Here is a 23,920-nt window from a genome sequence, read left to right on the forward strand (position 1 = left end):
TTGCCCAAGATGAGCTTATCTAGGGCTTTCGATAGATACTCCGTTGCAATCACAAACAGAGCCGGCGAGATAGGGTCTCCTTGCCTAAGCCCTCGCGTGGATTTGAAGAAGCCCGAGGGGGCGCCATTAATGAGGACTGAGAACCAACACGACCTCACGCATCTATCAATAAGTGACAACCATGCTTCTGTATGTAGGTGGTTGGAAAATTTTGAGGTAAATATAGTATAACGACACAGAATTTGAGAAAATAATTTTGCAGAAAAATAAAAATGAAGAGATAGATAGATAGAGACAGAGGTTGTGATGCAATTGATTATGTGACAGAGGCAAGGATTAAAATAGTTATATATAGTTAATAATACATTTCTCAAATTCTGTGTCGTTATACACTTGAGAACTTGGAGAAGAAACGACCATTGGACGCGATCATAGGCCTTTGCCATATCAATTTTTATCGCAACATTTGGGGCTGGAGAGCATCTATGAAGTTCATGGAACATCTCTTGGGCAAGGAGGACATTGTCATGGAGGAGTCGCCCTTTCACAAAGCCACTTTGGTTAGGGGAAATGACCAAAGGAAGGATGGGGGTGATTCTCGTTGTAAGGATTTTAGTGATGACCTTTTTGATGACATTGCAGAGGCTAATGGGGCGGTAGTCAGCCCAAGTCTCCGGGAGGGTCTTCTTAGGGATGAGAACAATGCTCGTCGCCGTGATGCTACGGGATAGGAAAGCCCCGTTAAAGAATTGTTGGACAGCCTTAATAACATCCGATCCAACAATGCTCCAACATGATTGATAGAAGGTGGCCGAGAATCTATCCGGGCCAGGTGTGCTATCCCCCGAAATACCAAAAATCGCTCTCCACTTCTTCCGCATCTGGGGGTTCGGAGAGAGTCTCGAGCTGGGCCGAATGAGGGAGTGGTTGTATTAGACTCGGATCCATCTCAGCAAGGGCTGGAGTATCGGGACCAAGGAGGTTTTTGAAGAAATCAACCGCAGAGCTTTTAATTTCCAACTCATCTGTGAGCTCACGCCCATTCACCTGGATTTTGTGGATGCGCAACCGAACTCTTTTCGGCTTCACCCAACTTTGGTAGAATCTAGTGTTTTTGTCGCCAGAAATCCTCTTCCATCTTGAGGCAAAGAATGTATGTAGCAATAGCTTTGTTGATCATCGTTCTGTTTACGGGCGAGGGGTCAGAAGTTTGTTGAAGATTAAGGAAGGTATGCTATGGTTTTTTCGACCAAGAGTCCACAACTCAATCAAGACTTTTCTAGACTTTATGCACAACATATTGTTGGTGTAAATATCTTCACAGAGTAATTGGTGTTTCATGCTCAACAATTTTTAGATGTAAACAGTGTTTTTGCAGTTGATGCTATTCAAGCACTGGGTAACGTTAGAATTAATATACCTGATACCCGACAGTTCTTAGAGATAATAAGATATAATTTGTGTCCAGTCACTCCCTAACCTTGTAAATTTATCTGAGCTTATTTTGCTGACAATGTGTAGGAGAAATTGAAGGAGAAGAAACCTACTTCAACGGAGGCCCTTACCCAAACCCTTCAGGCAATGCACAAGTCCAGATGCTGGTGTCTAACTGACATCGTTGAAGGCATGATTTACCTTTACTTCAGTTCTGTTGAAGGAGAAGAACCTACTTCAACGGAGGCCCTTACCCAAACCCTTCAGGCAATGCACAAGTCCGGATGTTGGTGTCCAACTGACATTGTTGAAGGAATGATCTTCCTTTATTTCTGTTCTGAAGTATTGTTTAACCTCTAAATCTTATCATATTATTTCCTTGTGCTTTGAAGTATATTGTTTTCTTTCTGGCCTTTTCCTTTGACACTTTCCCATTTTTTTAATTTTTTATTGTCTTCTGTCATGTTTCATGTCTATTTGCTCTAGCTCAGCTCTTTTATCATCATGTTGACTTCTATTATTTAGGACATTCTATGTAATTGCATTTTCAAATATTTTCATGTATTTGCCTCAGTCATTGACATTAAGATGTACAAGTGTCCTTATGCTGCATTATTGATCACATGCTATCTGAATGCAGTTTTCTTATAGATATATGTACATTGTTGCAAAAAGCATCAACAATTGTGTTTGTTTTTTCATAGTATTATGTTTGGTCATTAGTAACTTTTGTGTCCCTAAATTGATCTACATGTATTATTAATCCCTTAATGATGGAACACCTGTTGCAAGGGATGCAGCTTTCTCAGCTTTGGCGGCTATGCGTTTGACATGGTAACTATTTCTAGATTTTCCATCTACATCTCATGGTTTTTAATTGCCAATTTAGCTGTTTTGACATCTCTGTTATTTAAATGGTTGGTACGAGACCATTCGAGAGGTGTCAAGAAAAGTTGGATGATATAAGACAAAAGAAGTTGTCCGAAATGATTGGGGTCCATTGGGGGTATAATTTTTGTTATATACTGTGAATTATAATAGTATTTTATATTTTTTATAGGAATATGTTTTGACCTTTGTCATTACAATAATCTCAGGTGTGGTTCAATCTTCTGGAGGAGTAATGACCACGGAGTAAATTCTCTACTTCACTATTTTTTTTATTATTGTGGAATGAGTAATACATATGTTTAATACACGCAGAGAATTCTCTATGTGTAATACACACAGATGTTTATAGTGTGTGCTATGTGTATGTTATGAACATGTATATTTTATGTATAGTGTGAGTCTTCTGTAGTATATGTAGTGTATGTAGCTTTTTTATAATGTAGTGTTACACTTTTTGTATGTGTAGTGTGTATTTTTTTTATGCATTTGTAATGCGTGTATTTTGTGTATAGTAGTAGTGTGTGTATTTTTGTATGGTGTATTTAGTTCATTTGTTTTGTGTTTATACTTTCTATATAGCGTGTATTATGTAATTTATGCATTGTGTCTGATGCGTGTATATTTTGTATATTATGTTTTGAGCGTGTGTTATGTGTGTATTTTATAATACATGTTTATTTGTGTACAAGTGTGTGTTTTTTTGTATTATATGTAGCGTGTGTATTTTGTGTGTGTGGATGTTTGTATTTATAGTATAATAATGTGTGTAGTGTGTATATCTGTATGTTCAGTGAGTGTATATATACTGTCAGTGGTGCGTGTTTTTTTATGGTGTGTAAAGCATATGTGTTTGGTGTATAGCGTGGGTATTGTATGTAAATTATGTGTATCTTGTCTATAGTGTGTAATGCGTATTTTGTGTATAGTGTTGTATATAGTAAGTGTATATGCAGTGTGTGTATTGGGTTTAGGATTTAGGGTAGTAAGTATTGTGTGTGCAATGTGTATTTTGTGTATAGCATGTGTAGTATGTGTAATGTACGTAGCGTAGTGTATAGTATGTTTAGTGTGTGTATTGTGAGTATAGTGTGTTTAGTTTGTGATTAGTGTGTATAGTGTGTTTGTTTTTGTTTTTTGTATAATGTGTGAAGTATATATGTGTTTTGTGTATAGTGTGTGCAATGTGTATTGTGTGTATATAGTGTGTGTGTTTATATTTTGTGTATAGCGTGTGTATTATGTGCAATGTACGCATGTGTGTATAGTGCTTTTATTTTATATATAGCACGTGTCCAGTGCGTGTATTTTTTGTGTAGTGTGGTTATAGTGTGTGCTATGTATGTCTTTTTAGTACGTGCATATTTGTGTAGTGTGTATTTTGGGAAAAGAAAATTTATGGTTACAAAGACTTTCTATTCACTGTTCCAACATCAAATGGCTTCACAACTTTGTGATTTGGTTGTGTTATTGCTCATTTCTCATGATATCTTTCCCTTGCTGTGAGCATTAGTGTGTTTGTAGTGGCATTCGTGTTGTCTGTAACGTTATTCACCTGCGATTTCCGTCAGCAAAATACTGGCAGGAAAGTATAGAAAAAAAGTTGCAGGGAGCATGTTGATATATTATTATTCAAAGTGATAGTATCTCTTGATTATCTTTAGCACAAAATTTGATATAGCGTTGTTTGCACAAATAGGAAAGAATGCCAGGTGGTACTGATATCCACTCTCCTACGTACCAAATTTTAGAGGCAATAATAGAACTATATCGGCTGATTCATATGTTTTTAATCGAACTACTTGCTCATGAGAGACGGAGGAATAAGAAACGAAAGCGTAGCACATCTATTCTCCCATATACAATGCGTGGCAGAATCCCTAGACAATTAAAGCACATGAATCGATTGGTGGGTGTTAATGATATTGATTGCATGTCAAACTTTAGAATGGACAAAAACACATTTGGTAAGTTATGTTCATTGCTACGCCAAGTAGGGGTGCTACATGATGGAAAAGATGTAAAAGTGGAAGAGCAGGTAGCCATTTTCTTAGCCATTATAGCGCATCACAAAAAAAAATAGGATTGTTCGTTTTGATTTCTTGAGGTCTGGACAAACTGTATCACAATATGTCCATAAAGTTTTACACTCTATTTTGAAACTGCATGAAATTTTGTTGGTAAAACCGGATCCGGTAAAAGAAGATTGTACGGACCCACGATGGAAGTGGTTTAAGGTAATACATAATATGATTATGTGGTTTGTATTTCTATTCATAATTTACTTTGAAATGATTAGTATTCTTTATATTGTGGTTGCTAATGTCTTCATAGGATTGCCTTGGTACATTGGACGGAACCTACATTAATGTACCTGTCAGGAACGAGGATAAGCCAAGATACAGGACACGGAAGGGTCATATTGCTACCAATACATTGGCAGTTTGTGATACAAATTTAAAGTTTACATACTTTTTGCCGGGTGGGAGGGATCAGCCGCAGACTCTAGGGTATTACAGGACGCGATCAACAGAGAGGATGGTCTTAGAGTACCAAGAGGTGAACCATTTGTTTAAGTTTGTGTTTGGTTTTTTATATTTAACCTTGTTAAACTAACCATTTCTGTAATTCTTCTAACTATTTTTTCAGGGAACAATTATAACGGATACGCCGATTCCGAAGGCTTCCTAGCACCATACAAGGGAGTGAGATACCATTTGAAAGAATGGGGTCATGGGATTGAGAGACCTCAGAATGCACATGAGTTGTTCAACATGAGGCATTCAAAAGCACGCAACATTATTGAGCGTGCCTATGGTATAATGAAGATGCGATGGGGTATATTAAGATCAGCTAGTTATTATCCAATAAAGGTTTAAAATCGGATTATCATGGCGTATTTCCTATTACATAATTTTATTCGTAATGATATGGTGACAGATCCCTTCGAAGAACAAATAGGAACAGAATTGCCTCACTTGGACTATGAGGAGAATGGCGGACATGTGGATTATGTGGATATTGTTGAATCAACTCAGGAATGGAATCAGAAACGCGATGAAATTGCACAAGGAATGTGGCTAACGGTAAGAGAAAACTTCATATAATTTTTGCATAATTATTTTAGTTATTTTTTGTGAAACTACATTTATCCACACAATTATTCTTTGTGCCTCTTTGTAGTATAATGAAGGTGAGTTGTGAAACCACAAGAACAAGATTACCACAAGAAGGCCATATGAAGAAAGCTTTAGTTTTAGTGTGTGGTTGAATTGTCATGGTTCTAGAGTAGAGATGGATAAATCAGGACAACTGTTGTGTTACTTTTTGTTTTAGATGAATTGATTCTTTTGTGTTCTCACTGAGTGTCCAACTTTTCATCAGAAACAGTCTTATATATGCAACTACTCACTTGCATAATATTCATATCATGGTCTCATACTCCTACTTTGCTTATTTACTGATGAACCTTTGATGAATAAATAATACTTCTACTTTGCTTATTTGTTTCTGACTTACTGCTCAGTTTGATTGCATGGTGGTTGATTCCTTTTATTGAAATTCAAATATGTGATAAGTATTGAGCAAATATTATCAGAATATTGATAAGCAGATAATAAATTCATTGCAATGACCATCAAAAAAGTATTTTCATCAAAATTTCCACAGTAAATTTCCACAATTCAGTTTGATTTCATATGCTCGTCCATCTAAATATGCATGTTATCCTCAATAAATTCCATCAAAATCCAATAAACATAAATGGATCCTACGACAATCCACCAGTTTAACTAAAATCAACAAACATCCAATTGAGCTAGAAGCATAGCAATAAATATCAGCAGATTATAGGCTATAACAGCAGTTTATTAGCAAATTTCACTGTCTCAGCCTTCTATAAAAATGCAATCTTGATCTTGTCACATGTATAGAAAATTTAATGGAAATAAAAGTCAAGGCGTATCATAACAAAAAATCACATCCACAATTCATACGATAACAAAAATCCAAGACATACTAGCCCAAAACATGTTAACAACTGAAATTGGCATCATCACAACTAAAGTCTTCCTATTATTCAATGATTACAAACCAAGTTCATTTTTTCTGAAAAACTTCGAGCATGTAGGTAATGTAGTCAAGGCGTTCAGATTCAGGCAAGGCAATGACGACATCAAGATGCTCCTGTTTCTAAAGTAGGATGCGAATTGCTTCAAACTTATCTCTTTGGGATAGGATGCCTCCCAAAATCTTGACAATCTTTGTTCGTTTGTTGCTTAGGTCAATCTCGTACACACTCTTCAGACTTTCAGTTGTGTCAGAGTGCATCTTACTAAGCAGCTGGAAGGTAGGATCTGTCGAATCATCTCCCTTTCGCTTCCTACCACTCTGCTTTAAACCCTTTGTTCCCTTCTTGCAAACTGAATGAGTATCATTCTCCTCCCCCATGATATCATCCTTGTCCAAGTTGATACTATGCTCTCCAGAAGTATTTGTGTTTCCTATCGACTCCTATGCATCTAACTCATTCACTGCTTTTTTTACGCCCTCAACAATATCTCCACTAGCCCTGTCTTTTCCAAAAATTATTTTCCAGTCGTCTAAGTATCGCCATGGCTTGTTCCTGATCAATCTTGCATTAGAGTCAACCTGAAATGAAAGATGAGTAAACCTGTTATTGCAAGCAGTCATCCTTTTCATTAAAAAAATGCAATAGTATAATAGAACTTAACATGAAAGTGGAAACGAGGATGAAAGTGGTAAGGCATCAAAGAAATCCAAGTAATGAGAATGTTTTTGCTAACAGTAATGAAATGGGAAAGTCAAGTCAGAAAAAATATGCAAGCAAACAACCTAAAAGTTCTGAGATATGTCCATGTCTGTGTTTCTACGTAATACAGTAGTAGGACATTATGTGTCATTCTGCATTGAATGTTAATATGGATGTCACAAAATAACAGATTTCCTTACCTATAACAAAATAAAATAGAAAAGAAATAAAATCAATCATGTTGAGATGCAAGAGTGTCAGTAACAGTCACCAAATCTAATGCTTCGTGTTATGAAAATTACCTTCATAATGTATTCCCATTGGTCATTGCTGATGTCTACTAAAAAGTCTCCTTTGACGTTAAATCCAGCACCGCTCAAAAGTCTCCTTTTTTTTTTAAACACCTGACGGTGGAGGGTTCGTGGGTCCCTCATCCCTATATATCACAACGCAAAGTGGTACAATACTTGGCCACGCCCAAAAGTGATGTGCCGAGAGATACAAGACGATTAGCCGAAAGGCTACACATCACAAACCAAAACCTACAAAAATAAAAGACAGGGGCATTACCACCACAAGAGTATGCGGGGGACGAGTCAAATGAGGCTTGACACCTACCTACTCTAAGGCGGTCGCAAAAGAACAACAGCCGAGTGTCAATCAACAAGGCCTCGATTCCCCGCCGGGATCCTCGTCGCACACTCGAATATTTGGAACTCCCATCTCTTCCATTCTCACAATGGCTTTGAGCAATCTTGGGGCTGTTTGGTTGTCAAATCATGTCTGTTCCTCGATTTCCAAGCCCATTTTGGCTAGAAGGTCAGCAGCTTTGTTCCCTTCCCGGTGGATGAAGGAAATGCGGTAATCTCCATGTCTTCTATGCAAGGCCAAGTGTTCCATGGCTTGGCGTGAATGGGCTGGCCCCCAGCTTGAACCCTTGGCAAGGCTAATTGCTTGGGCAGCATCCGAATCAACCCAAATTGGTTGGGCGAACTCCCTAGCCAATAACAACCCATGATGAATGGCCAAGAGTTCGGCCTCCAAGGCTGATTGAGCGTCGAGCGGGGTGGTGAAAGCTGCGATCAATCTCCCCGAGTGGTCTCGAATAATCCCTCCACCCCCGGCTCTCCCCGTGGATTCCGAAAAGGCGCCATCCGTATTAAGTTTGAGCCACGGTTGGTCCGGGGGGTACCATTTCACAGCCATAGCCCGCGGTATGGGCTGCCTTTCCTCAGCGAGGCTTGGCCGACATACCCCAAGCTTGACATGCGACCAGTGCTTCGCTTTAAGGTGTCCATTAGCGATGCTGTTTCGGACATACATTTGCACTTGCCAGATAACATTGGATGCCTTAAACTGAGTCTCATGATGCCGGCTCCTATTTCGTTCTGCCCAAATGAACCAAAAAATGAGGTATGACATGAGACGGCTAAGGTGTTTCTTACTTGCTTGCTGCGTTCTGAGGGGCCACACTTCGAGCCTATCTGGGATAGTGTCATTGACACGGAGCGGTGGGGAGAGGCCCTCAAACCAGCCATCGAACTCTCTCCACACTCTAGAGGCCCCGAAGCCTTGGATGAAGAGATGTTGAAGGGACTCCGTGCCGGGCCTAAGTGGGCAGCAAAGGCACTTAGATGCCAACTCGATCTTGCGCCATTGGAGCTTGGTATCAACTGGGATACGGTTCGATAGAAGTCTCCAAACAAAAATGGTGATGGAAGAGGTGAGTCCAGCCTTCCAAATATCGTCAAGGCTAGGAATGATCGGCCTCTGTGAGCAGATAGTATCCCAGGTGGAGGAAATCGAGAAATCACCGAGTCGAGATAGCGACCATCTTGGGATGTCTGGCTCCCCCATGATGATTGGGGTATCCCGTATCTTTGCAATGATATATTGAGGAAGACCAGCCTGTTCATTGAGCTGCTGAAGTTTGGCCACATCCCAACCTCCTTCACTCCTAATAAACTCCAATACAAGAGTCTGAGGGCTACCCCTTTCATCAAGGCATAGTTCTCTCAAGGTAGTGTTGCCAATCCAAATATCATCCCAAAAATAGACATTACCTTTCCCAACAAGCCACCGGATGTGCGGTTGCGCATAGGGTCGGGCTCTAAGTATTCTCCTCCAAGTTGGGCTAGCACGGCTCGAGGCTCCGAGCATGATAGGTGACAAATTATGGCAATATTTGGCCAGCATGTATTTAGCCCAAAGGGAGTTTTGTTTCATTAAGGAGTTGTAGTTTCTCTTCCACATTGTCAACTTCAAATTAATATGGGGGACTTTCCTTGAAGTCTGTATTTGGAAACTCACGTTGCAAGGCTTCCTCAAGCTTCTGTGCATACCCCGATCTAAATTCGTTGTCTGCCTTATAACCGAGTGCGACAAGTTCCTTCAGCGAGGATAGAAGTATTTCGTCTTCCTGGACAGACCAAACGCGCCTTCCCTTTTCGATTTTAACCGGCTTCAAATGAGCAGGCTCGGCACTACCTGAGATTGATTTAGAAAGGGATTCAATTGTCGAAAACAATAATGTATAATTGTATATTGACATTAGTATTCATTTCATAAATGTTATTCTTATAAGTACATTCTTAGATATAATGAAATGATTATAAAATCACCATTTAAAAAGCTTAATATGGGTATTTAATAATTTAAAAGAATAATGAAAGTATTAATTTAACCTTGGATATCAGAATTTAAGTTGGAGAATGAAGAAGACCCCCTTGCACCACCCAAGGCTTTCATCACCCTATATCAGAAATTAAAAATATATCAGAAATTAAAAAAAAAGGTTATGTATATTATGAATGCAACAAGGAATCTTACTAAAGCAGACTCAAATGAACGATGCCGTAAGGAATCTACTACGCCACTGTTAGGTGTAAGTAGTTCTAGCTATCAGCTCGAGTTTCTTCACAAACCCAACTACGAAAGAAATCTCACCGGCAAACAGACAAGCTAATTAGCTCTAGTAATTCATTCAGATTGCAGATTGTGCCATACAAGATTCAGAATGGGAATTTACTATTTTTTAGGACCACACAACTCTGATTTTTAAACCCAGATCAACATCAATTTGGAACCTAAATTCTCCTATTACAAAGAATTCAACAAAAGTTACCTCATATACATAACTCATTTATCCTAATTAGATCTAAGTCGCAAGTGATATATCCTTGTAATAAAGGGATGATGAATTCATCAAGCTACACGATAAAACACACCATTCTAAAACCAAACTTCATTCCTACAGACTTTCCATCTAAAACACATTGCAGCATGTTCTTTATCCTGCATGAGTGGAAGGCAATATATATATCTGACCTTATTCTTAATAAGCTTCTCAAATAAATTCCGGTTACAAAGACCACAAGCAAAACCAAAAGCTGCACAATAATTGATCTAATCTATCCAAGTAAAAATATAAAGTATTAGTAATATTTTCATATAATCATACAAGGTCAAAGAAAACAATAGCAGGGCTGGAAAATTAGCAGGTGCAGCTCCAACCAGAAAATGAGAAAATATCAAAATTTTCAAATTCAAGCCTAATAAATTGGTAAAACAGAAAATCTAAGCTCTCACAACACACAATGATAATGACATTGCAGTTCCTACGACTTTTCCCAACCAATTTTCCAAAACCAAAAGTAATTCAAAAAAGTAATCGACGGAAACTACCTTGCTTGATTTAGGGGAAGAAGATATGCGGAGGAATGAGTGAGGAAGAGACGTTGCAACAAGAGAAATGGGTGGGAGAAGAGGTGCCGGATCGGAGAGACGCTGTAAGTGTCTCAATCTTCTAAATCAAAGGAAATAAGTTCAGAATAACCAAATGATACTAAAGTGTTTCAAAAATTCAGCGGAAACGACCAAGAGAAAGTGAAGCCATGTATGAAGACACAACTACCCTCGAAGTTCAAAATATCCATTTTATTTAATTAATGTGCTCAACACCCGCCAACGCTCGTCGCCGATCAACCTGCACATAAGGAAAACACATGCAAGGGTGAGTATTTTGAAATACCCAATGGACTGGTTGCCAAAACATTTTATTTATTATGCCACCCTTACCACAGTGATCTCGAGTTTTACAATTATCAAAATAAATATCATCGAGTATCACAAAAATATTTTCATAGACTGGTCAGTCAAACAACTCCCCAATTTGCTCATCAATTTCTACAATCACATCATTTCCATAGTGCGACGAAAGTGTGGGCACACTTTTCGCCCACGAGAACGGCCGACTAGCAAGGACGGCTCCCCATCCCACCGTGTACACTAGCCTAGTAGGGTTTGCGGCCCTACTCAGACCCGAATTCGTTTATACATATCCATAGCCCTATAGCCCAATGGAGCGAACTCACAAACTAGGCATCAGGCGCACAACATCATCAAAACAATCATAGGCATGGCATAACAGTTTAAACCACCCTTATCTCTCCACATTCATAAATTTGCAACATAAAAGAGTTTAAGAATAAAGCCCACCTTGACTGCTTAGATTTCAAGTACGTTTCTCTCTTTTGTTATCCGGCTTCGCAACCAAGGTTTCACCTTTTAATCACATATGCACATATCATGAATTAGTTTCACCATCAACTCCTAAATCATGCATTTTATTTATTTATTTATTTATTTTTTTTATAAAAAAACACCATTCGGTGGAGGGTTCGTGAGTCCCTCATCCCTATATTACAAAAACCAGGGGCTTACAATACTTGGTCGTACCCGAATGTGGCACTCCAAAAGAAACTAAACAAACTAAAGGAAGAGTAGGACACGGTCCGGTAAAAGTTGTATCGGACCTCATACTACTCTTGCAACAGCGATGACAATCAGCAACAAGCACAACAACAAGGGCTACCTAGTTTCGTTTAACCTAATATAGGGAATTCCCAACTGTTCCGTGCGAATTGTAGCCTTGAGGAGTCTAGGAATGGAGTTGGGGTCGAAACGGTGGAAGGATGTCAATTCAGAACCCATTTATGCGAGACATATAGCCGGTGTGTTGCACTCTTTGTGAATATAGGAGAATCTAAGTCTCCCTTCTCGCAGGAGAAGACGAAGACTTGCCACGACGTGCCTAGATGGACCTGGACCGGCGCAATCTGAGTTTAGAAGGGTAATGGCTTGTCGTGAGCACGATTCCGCCCACGTAAATTCCCCCGACTCCCTGGCCAGAAGGATTCCCTTGCGGATGGTAAGGAGCTCTGCTTCAAGAAGCGAAGAGGCCGAGAGAGGGATTGAGAAAGCCGAGACGAGGCTACCAAGATGGTTTCGCACAATCCCACCCCCACTAGCTTGACTAGCTGACTGGTTGAAGATGCCATGCGTATTGAGCTTGAGCCACGGTTGCTCCGGAGGGTTCCATTTGACAGGAGTTACGAGGTCGACCCTATTTCTATTTGTATGGGCCTGCTCAGGAGCCGGGAATGGCAAGGCGACCCTTTCCCAATGTTTTGGCCCAATGACTCGAATCTCCATAAGTTTCCTAATGTGCATCTGGACCTGCCACACAACATTGAAGGCTCTAAACTTTAGCTCGTTGTGGCGACATTTGTTTCTCTCCGACCACAAAAACCAAAGGATAAGACAGGGGAGGAGGCGACAGAGATGGATTTTCGAGTGTTGCTGCATTCTTTTCGCCCACTTTTCCATTTTATCCGGAATGGAGTCATGGAGTAGAAGGGGCTCTCCACTTCCTAAAAACCAGGAGTCAAATTCACTCCCAGATGCTTGAAGTACCCCTCCCTTGAATGAACAAGTGTTGTAATGTTTCGGCATTAGGGCTATCCGGGCAGCAATGACATTTGGAGGCGAGGCTGATATTACGCCATTGGAGCTTCGCATCTACCGGGATCCTATTTGAAAGAAGCCTCCAGATAAAGATGGAAATGGACGCAGTGAGTCCTTTATTCCACACATCATCTAGAGCCGGAATGGTTGGCCGTTGGGATCTGATATTATTCCAAGCCGACGCCAAGGAGAAATTTCCATGACGGGATAGGCACCAACGTGGGATATCTTGTTGGCCCTGTAGGATTGGGACGTTTTGAATATCTTCTAACAGCCGGACCGGGAGCCCAGCTTGTTTTTGAATGAGTTGGAGCTTGGATGCGCTCCACCCGTCATTATCCCAGAAATCCGAGACCCGTGCCAAGGGATCTCCTCTGTCATCAAGACTACTCTCTCGTAAGGTGGTGTCCCCAAGCCAGATATCATCCCAAAACAAGACATTGCCCTCCCCGATGACCCACCAAATGTGGGGGTGGGCATGGATCCATGCCCTAGAAAGTCTCCGCCATGTTGGGCTTGCACGCCCCGAGATCGACGTGGTTAGTGGCAAGACTTTGCTACAATATTTGCTGAACATGTGTCGTGCCCACATCGAGTTTTGTTCCTGGAATCTCCACCAAAGTTTAATGTTGAAAGCGAGAATTAGTTTCAGCATCAACTCCTAAATCATGCATGTCTCAACGTTTCCCCTTTTTCCTACCGATCTAGTTTATATTTCACATTCAAAACCGACACACTCATCATATAAGTTTATACACTCAACAATCTTAGATCTAACATCAACTTATGTCACACATGAGGGTTATTCACATGTCACACACACACACACGCACACACACGCACGCATACACACACACACACACGGACACATATTTTCTATATACCATTTATCCCACTTTCACTCAATCTAGATGCATGAGGGTTCAAGAATACCGATTAATCGGTTAGAAAGAAGAAAGATTAATATATAGGTACCTTTAACACCAAAGCGCGTTATCCCTTTCGATGGGGATATCTTGAGGAAAACTTTATCGCTGGCTTGAAATTGTAAGTCTGTCCGTCGGACGTCGGCGTATGACTTTTGTCTGTCCTGAGTTTCCTTCATTCTCACACGGATTTGTCGAACAATTTCGACCATCTCTTCGACTGCATCGAGTCCAAGTGCCCTTCGTTCGCCAACTTCATCCCAGTAGAGCGGAGATCTACACTTTCTTCCATATAGTGCTTCATACGGCGCCATGCTGATCGTTGCTTGGAAGCTGTTGTTGTAGGCGAATTCAATCAGAGGGAGTGCGGTCTCCCAACTTCCGCCTCGGTCGAGCACCACGACTCTTAGCATATCCTCGAGAGTTTTTATCGTCCTCTCGGCAATTCCATCGGACTGTGGGTGAAATGTCGTGCTAAAATTTAAGCGTGTTCCCAGCTCGCGCTGTAGACTAATCCAAAACTTTGAAGTGAACTTTGGGTCACGATCAGACGTAATCGTCACTGGGACTCCTGTAATCGCACGATTTCTTGTATGTAGATCCTAGCTAGCTTGTCTGATCCATGGGTTATAGGAATCGGTATGAAGTGCGCACTCTTGGTAAGTCGATCTATAATCACCCAGATCGCGGTGTTCCCTTTTAGGGTCCTTGGCAATGCCGTCACAAAATCCATGGCGATGTGCTCCCATTTCCACTTGGGTATCTCTAGTGGTTGTAACTTCGCGTACGGTCGTTGATGCAAGGCCTTCACCTGTTGGCAGGCTAAGCAGCGTTCCACAAATGCCGCGACATCCTTCGTCATGCCATTCCACCAAAAGGACTTCTTCAGATCCTGGTACATCTTTGTGCTCCCCGGGTGAGTAGTGTATGGGGTTTCGTGAGCTTCACTCATGATCTCGTTCTTGAGTCCCTCGTCGTTCAGTACGCACAGTCTCCCTTTAAAGATGAGGGCGTTGTCGGAAGCCTCGCTAAAACCTCCGGATTCACCGGTTCTTACTTCGACTCGAATCTCCTCCAATTTCGCATCCATCTGTTGTGCTGCAACGATCCTCGTCCTTAGATTAGGCTTTACTACTAAGGCGGCGATTCGGCCCTCCACGGTTTCAGGTGCCCTTACCACTTCTATTCGCAACTTACTCAACTCTCATATCAAACTTTCCTCTTATGTCAGAAAAGTAGTGAGTTGCGAATGGTCTCTACGGCTCAAAGCATCTGCCACTACATTTGCCTTGCCAGGGTGGTAGTTGAAGCCACAATCGTAGTCCTTTACCAGCTCGAGCCACCTTCGTTGTCGCATGTTCAGGTCCTTCTGCTCGAAGTACTTCAAACTCTTATGATCCGTAAAGATTTCACACCTAACTCCGTAGAGATGGTGCCTCCAAATCTTTAAGGCATGCACTACTGCTGCTAACTCCAAATCGTGGGTTGGGTAGTTCAACTCGTGTGGTTTCAATTGTCGTGACGCGTAGGCGATCACCTTGTTGTTTTGCATCAACACGCATCCTAATCCAATCTTCGAAGCGTCGGTGTAGACTACGTAGTTTACTCCAAGCTCTGGTACAGCCAACACTGGTGCGGTGGTTAATTTCTCCTTCAAGAGTTGAAAGCTTGCTTCACACTCCGGGGTCCAATTCACCTTGATTCCCTTCTTAAGTTGTTGGGTCATTGGTCTCGCTATCTTGGAGAACCCTTCTATAAACCTTCGGTAGTATCTTGCCAATCCTAGGAAACTCCGAATCTCGCTTGGCGTCGATGGTGACTTCCATTGCTGCACGGCTTCAACTTTGGCGGGGTCCACTCTGATTCCTTCTGCCGATATAATGTGTCCAAGAAAGTTTACTTCTTTCAGCCAAAATTCACACTTGCTGAATTTGGCGTATAGCTTCTCGGTCCTCAAAGTCTCCAAAGCAATTCGTAGATGCTCCTCGTGCTCCTTCTCGTTCCTCGAGTAGACTAAAACGTCATCAATGAATACTAAGACGAATTTATCCAAGTATGGGTGGAATACCCGGTTCATCAAGTCCATGAATACCGCTGGGGCATTCGTTAGACCGAATGGCATCACAACGAACTCGTAGTGACCATATCTTGTGCGAAACGCAGTCTTCGGTATGTCCTCCCTTCGAACTCTTAGTTGATGATATCCGGACCTCAAGTCCATCTTTGAAACCACGCCGGCTCCTCGAAGTTGATCGAACAAGTCATCTATCCTCGACAGTGGGTACTTGTTCTTAAGGGTCAATTTGCTCAACTCTCAATAGTCGATACACATTCTCATCGACCCATCCTTCTTCTTCACGAAAAGTACTAGTGCGCCCCACGGCGAGACATTAGGCCTAACGAAACCTAGGTCCATGAGCTCCTAGAGTTGTATCTTGAGTTCCTCCAACTCTTTAGGCGCCATTCGATATGGTGCTTTGGATATGGGTGCGGCTCCTGGTTCGAGGTCGATCGTGAACTCCAATTGTCGATTTGGCGGCGGTCCAGGTAGTACTTCGGGAAAAACATCTGGATATTCTAGTACGACAGCGACGTCTTCCATCTTCTTTTCTCCAAGCATCCGATTATAACAAATATCCGAATTCTCCGCTTCGTTATTCATGCATTGATCATCAGCTACTTGAAAGCATATTTTCTTTCTCAAGAGTTTATTGCTTAAGTTCGATCTTCTAGCAGCTTGTGGCAGTTTGTTGTTGCAGAATATCTAACATCTCGTTTATTGGTTATGTCGACGCTTTTAGTTGGTGTATAAATTTCCACGCGTGATTGGCCCATAGGAACTTATTCCTTGTGTGTATCCGAAAAGCACAGCTCTAACATTTAATTCGAAAATTGATCAAACAGTCTTACTTGGATAGAAACTAATTTCAACTCGAAGATGCACAACAAAAATGTCTTTCATCGGAAAGGCTCCAAACTTAATCAAGGAAACAAGAATAACATTTCTGGCTCGACACTTTCAAATCTCATCATTAACAATTGGTTTGAAACAAAGCAAGGACTAAGTTCCATTGAACTTAACCCGTCCATTCTGAGAATTAAATGGTTTAGATGTATCAAATAGAACCCATAGAGCTTGAGAATTTACTTCTAATGAGAGATCGAAAGAACATGGGATGGGTCATGAAAACAGGGTGAAACTGCAATAAATCTCAAATGCAAAAATTCCGGACAGCAAAGAATGATATCGTTCAAACATGTCGAGGCCTAAAACAATCAGTCGCGGCAGAATTTAGAAATATAGACAAATTTCATGAAGTAGCACTAATAATGGTTCAACGGGTTTGTTGGGGGAAACTCAAAGTGATTGGAACTTTTTCAGAAATTTAATATGATCGACCCGTTCAGGAAGAAGAGAACATGATAGCCTTAACTTGGTGTTGAAGGAAGAAAAATCATTGAGTATGAAACAATATATGTAGTGAAACCGAGCTAAAAAGAATTTCACTTCTGCCAGAAAGAGCTTGCCACAAACATGGTTACAAAATAAATGGGTGAACCAAAGTTTCAAGAAGAATATTCCATCCTTTGAAGAAAATATGTCTGGAGATGTAATCATACTGAAGGTCATAACTGCAAGCAACTTTAGGATTAATGTTCAATGACAGAAGCTCATAAAATCAAATATCGTCCTTATGAATGACGAATTAAAGAAGACTACTCACTCACGATGTCCAAAGTTACAAGGGCAGACACCAATTTTCAAGCCAAGTGAGTCATGACTCGATATAGGAAAAGAAATAATGGACATCACTTGTAAATTGTGAGTCAACCAAGGTGTTTAAATAGACAAGGGCTCACGGTTATTTAAAACGTCCCGAAAAGAACTTAGGATCCAAGTAAGTACTGTTGATTTAAAAATTCAGTCATTCTATGGTAACGTCGTTCTATGAAACCGTGGATTCCAAATTGAGATTCATCTTGTCGTCGAAATTAATAACTATTTTTGATGGTTGCATCTTCAAAGTTTTCGGGCCATGTCACACGGTCATTTTCGAAATACATTGCCATTATACACGTGGTCTTAATGTGTCATAAGCGTCGTCGTATGTGTGTCGCATCGCCACTTTCGCATGGTATGCAAGACGGCATAGTTTTATTAGATCTTAAGTATGATCTCGCCATTGTAAGGATACACCAAAGTTCGAAATATAAATATTTTTGGTTCTATCACTCAGGAAAGTGATATTGCTATTGTCAACTTGCAACTAAGTTCTCTAGCACGTTCAGTCTGGCCTACTTCTTAGGCACTCTATAATTTCAAGCATAGCTTGAAGTCTCATACTTCAACATATATTCGATCATTTCCTAACTCAAGTTTCATATGGCTCCTACGTTAGCAACAAAGTTCAAAGTTCCACATTTCACTTTCATAGTGGTTCTTCACGATACCTCGCACTTCCTCGGTCATGAATTTTCACCACATAAAACGCCATCCATATATTGCACAATCCACATGTTTATTCATATAAATCATCTGGTGTCCCATTGCATAACAAGCATCGGACATTAATATATGTGGATAGTAACACTCGGTCAATATTCATGGAATCGCATTTCACAATTTCACAAGCTCGCTGTAAATATTTGACGGATCACCATTCAAGAAGCATTGCTTCACATTCACACAATATTTCCTAACTCCTAGGAGTCATCCTATGGCTTTCTATTTACACAAAATAACATTTTCCACCGAAATTTTCAAGAGCATATTATTTCCAAACGAAAGTCATAGTAATATTCTGTACCTCTTTCTTCGTGGTTGAGCGGGACGAGTTGCGGTGTTGAGCCTTCCGTATTTAGTGCGTTAGTAAATGATTACAAGGACAAACTTAGATTTTGAAAAGACTCTTGGGTCCAGAGTGGAAAGAAACTGAGGCTCTGATACCAACTGTAACAGCCTGGATTTCTAGGGTATAATAAATACGGCGACTGCCACCAAAACGGACTTAAAAGCAATAAGAACATAAGCTATGGTTTCGTTTAAAGAGATTTAACCATGGTATTAAACGAACTATCAAAGCAATAAGTCAACGGTTTAACCAAGAAAAATCAATGAAGAATAGATATCATAAACTACGATCAAAAGTCAAGGATTCGACATAAATTCAACAAAAACCACCACATGTCTCAATCTTCTAAATCAAAGGAAATAAGTTCAGAATAACCAAATGATACTAAAGTGTTTCAAAAATTCAGCGGAAACGACCAAGAGAAAGTGAAGCCATGTATGAAGACACAACTACACTCGAAGTTCAAAATATCCATCTTATTTAATTAATGTGCTCAACACCCGCCAACGCTCGTCGCCGTTCAACCTGCACATAAGGAAAACACATGCAGGGGTGAGTATTTTGAAATACACAGTGGACTCGTTGCCAAAACATTTTATTTATTATGCCACCCTTACCACAGTGATCTCGAGTTTTACAGTTATCAAAATAAATATCATCGAGTATCACAAAAATATTTTCATAGACTGGTCAATCAAACAACTCCCCAATTTTCTCATCAATTTCTACAATCACATCATTTCCATAGTGCGACGAAAGTGTGGGCACACTTTTCGCCCACGAGAACGGCCGACTAGCACGGATGGCTCCCGATCCCACCGTGTACACTAGCCTGGTAGGGTTTGCGGCCCTACTCAGACCCGAATTCGTTTATACATATCCATAGCCCTATAGCCCAATGGAGCGAACTCACAAACTAGGCATCAGGCGCACAACATCATCAGAACAATCATAGGCATGGCATAATAGTTTAAACCACCATTATCTCTCCACATTCATAAATTTGCAACATAAAAGAGTTTAAGAATAAAGCCCACCTTGACTGCTTAGATTTCAAGTAAGTTTCTCTCTTTTGTTATCCGGCTTCGCAACCAAGGTTTCACCTTTTAATCACATATGCACATATCATGAATTAGTTTCAGCATCAACTCCTAAATCATGCATGTCTCAACGTTTCCCCATTTTCCCACCGATCCGGTTTATATTTATCATTCAAAACCAAGACACACTCATCATATAAGTTTATACACTCAACAATCTTAGATCTAACATCAACTTATGTCACACATGAGGGTTATTCACATGTCACACATACACACACGCACACACATGCACGCATACACACACACATGCACACATATTTTCTATATACCATTTATCCCACTTTCACTCAATCTAGATGCATGGGGGTTCAAGAATACCGATTAATCTGTTATAAAGAAGAAAGATTAATATATAGGTACCTTTTCTTGCTAAAACGAACGGTAGAAACAAAGTAGAGACTTGATTCTTCAACAATTCTTGAGGCTCAAACTCAAATTCTTCTCAAAAGATGAAGAATTATTGGAGAAAAGTAGATGGAAAATTGAGAGAGAGAGAAGAGAGGGAGTGGCGTGTGATTTGGGGGTGGGGGGCGAAAATTTTGGGTTTAGGGTTAGGTTTTGCTCTTATTTATAGGGTTCAATAAAATCTTTAGGTAATTAAATAGAATATTTAGAAAGATTTGATTCTACACAATTAAATAAAACAAAATATTGTGGAGTAGAGAGGAAGGAACAAAATGGCGTGAATTAGGGTTTCAAGGCTAGGGATTTTTCGAAAATCGTAGGCTTTTATTTAGCCAAGATTTTGTTTGGTATTTTTTTCGGAGTAGAATAAAATCACGGAGCAAAATAAAATAATAGTTCTCCCACTAAAATTTCGAAATAGGCGTGTAGTTTGGCTCTCTCATAAGGAATAGATTTTAAATATTAACTAAAATAAGATATGGCAAGATCTCCTTGAGGTATGGTAAGATTTGCTAGAATATTTAATTTTAGGTATGGAAGGAAATCAATAAGGGATCAATTAAACAAATAAAATAATTCCTCCTTCCCAAACTTATTTGATTTTCGAAAATCACATAGATTAAATAGGGGTGTCGATTTTTCTCATTGAGAAATAGAGAATAATTGGGTTTTGAATTTAATTTGGATAAATATCCCAAGAATTAAATTAAATCCGGAAAAATAGGATTTTTCTCCAATAATGTGAAGGGTTCAAAAATTCTCAAAAATGTGGTTATAGTATTTATGGAAATATCCTAATAATCTCACTCACCCTTAAACAAATAATTCACCACATAATTCACTTTTAATTCAAATATTCATATGCCACGTCATATACTCAACGAGTTTGACTTTTCAAACTCCAACGCAACCCTAGACACAACTCGGTCATAAGAACTTAGGAGATAAATTCGTTCATCATTTAATTCGCGTCTCCTAAGTCATCAATAGTATTAATTTAGGAAATTTTACGGCTCTAAAATTAGGGTTCGAAATTTCGGGATGTTACAGACGCGCTAGTGCTAGCGCTGGATCGCTGAATCGAGAGCCCTAATTTTTTGGGATTGTGAGAAATGGGAAAGAAATTGAGCATGTGTGTTAGAGGGATTGATCTGGAATAATATTATTTTCACAGGGTTAGATAAGTCATTTTAGGTTTCTATCTTGAGTTTTATCTTTGTGTACCAAACAAGATGACTAAATTATTTATCTTGGATTTAATCTCAATTTTTATCTTAGACCCATATTAATTAGTTATCTTATGTTAATTTATCATGCCTACCAAACACCCCCTTGAGCTCCCTTAAGCTACTGGAAACGTGCTAAAGGCTATAAAGAAATAGGCAGTAGGCATCCAGCTATCGCTCCCCTAGTTGTACTCCTTATTTCATTTGAAAATGTTAAAATCTAATTAAATATGTGCAATATATACAATTTTTTAAAATTAATTAGATGATCACTAGACTAGAGATGGTAAAATTTAATTAAATATTTTCTAAATTCCAATTAAATCTAGTTTTTTAAAATTATTCAGACGAGGCTCAATACTAAACGTATTCAATTTAAAATTGCACATTTAAAAATTATGATACTGAATTCAAATTTGTAAACTACTACTCTCTCATTTCCATGTTAGTTGAGTTATTTTTATATTTCGAAAAGTTACAAGTTAATTGAATCATTTCTATTTATGAGTAAAATTAACTCTCTCGTTTACTTAAACTATGTGGTGAAAAGAAATGTCTTAGTCCCTCTGTTTTTTAAAAATAGCAACTTTTTCCATTTTAGTCCGTTCTTTAAAAATAACAACTTTCAAACTTTCTATTTTTGAAAATGTTTACACCCCTATACATCAATTTATTTACCACTTATATCACCAATAAAGTGGACCCCATAATCCACTAACACTAATTCCATTACCTTTTTTTCTCTCTTACTTGCCAATTTTTCTCTCTCCCTCTCTTATTTTACCAATTTTTTATCTTCCTCTCTCTTAGTTTACTAAATTGTGCATTAAAACACGTGCCGTTTCAAATATTTCTATTTTTAAAAAATAGAGGGAGTAATTAACCGGAGAAAACTATAATTTAATAGATTGATTTTGAAATGAGATGGTAAGGGATTTGGGTTGTTTTGTGGAGTAATATTTATGATTGTGTGAATTCAAAAATTGAAAAAATGTTACATACAAAATTAAATATTACTATTATTTTGAAAATATTCAGTCCCTAAATTTCTGGTTCCGCCGCTACTCAAAATTATCTGTTGTTCCTTCACAAAGAAAACATATACTCCCTCCGTCCCACTTAAAATGCAACATTTGAGAATCGGCACGGGATTTTATGTAGTGTTGTTTTGTGAGTTAATGAAGAGAGAGTAAAGTAAGAGAGATGAAAAAGTAGAGATAGAGTTGTTTCCATTTAAGGAAACGTTTCATTTTCAATGGGACAACCAAAAAAGGAAAACGTTGCATTTTTAATGGGACAGAGGGAGTATATAAAGTCCCGTACAAGCATCAGCTTTAATTCATCAGTGAAAATTTTCGTACAATAATTTATTAAGCCCAACTAAAAATCAAATAGGCCCAACAATTAATTTACCAACACATTTATTAAATTGAAGAGGCCCAACACATTTATCATACTAAGGAAAAGGAAAAGGATTATTATATGCTCCCAGCCAAACACGTAATACTCCTCCATAACTAGTACTCCCTCCGTAACTGAAAATTTATCACCTTTTTTTTCATCCATTCCTAAAAATTTGTCACATTTCACTTTTATCATTTTTGGTAATGGACCCCACATTCCACTAACTCATTCTCACCCACATTTTATTTTAAAACTAATATATAAAAGTAGTACCCACATGCCACTAACTTTTTCAACAACTTTCTATTACATATTTTAAAACCCGTGTCGGGTCAAATGGTGACGAATTTTGGAGGACGGAGGGAGTAGTACTTTATTTTAAAAAAATATATTTTTCTCCCTCAACACTACACGTCTATCTCCCTCTCCAATTTGTTTTATACTCCCTTCTCCCACAAAGATTGTCCCACTTTAATTGAGCACGGATTTTAAGAAATGTAATGAAAAGTGAGTTGAAATAGTTATTGGAATGTGTGTCCTACTTTTATATATTAGTTTTATAATAAAATGTGAGTAGGAATGAGTTAGTAGAATATGGGGTCCACTACTAAAAATGGTAAAAGAAGTGAAATGGGACAAACTTTATGTGACGGACCAAAATGGAAAAATAGGACAATTTTATGGGACGGAGGGAGTATCATCATTCTCAAGCCAACAACTCTCTCTCTCTCTCTCTCTCTCTACATTCCATCGAAAAAAGTTCTCTCTCGGCTCCCTGCCTATATGTATAGTGTGTGTCATGTGTAAAGTCCAATTTTTGCCCAACCAAAATACGAATTTAGTCCAAAACATTCAATTTTGGAAAAACAGATCCATATCAAATGAAAATGTCGCTGAAGTAGTCCTTTTTTTGCCGGTTCCGTCAAAAAAACTAACGGTCAACATAGTGGCATGACTGAAATGGTTGAATAATTGAAAAATAAGATTATTCAGGAATAAACATTGAATGCTAAAAAAAGGATTGATCAAATTCTATTGAGTCTGACTCATAGTGATCATTTATCAAAGAATGACTCTGGTTATCAAATGATTGAACAACCGGGAG

At 39.1% G+C, this 23,920-nt stretch overlaps 1 long non-coding RNA gene across 1 annotated transcript; it reads left to right on the top strand.

Annotated features, from left to right (window-relative positions):
* The first annotated feature begins 4,986 nt into the window (after positions 1–4,986).
* LOC148926339 (uncharacterized) lies at positions 4,987–5,683 on the top strand. Its single transcript, XR_016130175.1, has 2 exons — positions 4,987–5,408; positions 5,506–5,683. It is a non-coding gene; the product is annotated as an uncharacterized LOC148926339 (long non-coding RNA).
* Positions 5,684–23,920: the final 18,237 nt, after the last annotated feature.

This window comes from Salvia hispanica, chromosome 5 (assembly GCF_029641045.1).
Source record: "Salvia hispanica isolate PSC_SH4W2 chromosome 5, Shi_PSC_v1, whole genome shotgun sequence".
NCBI lineage: Eukaryota > Viridiplantae > Streptophyta > Magnoliopsida > Lamiales > Lamiaceae > Salvia > Salvia hispanica.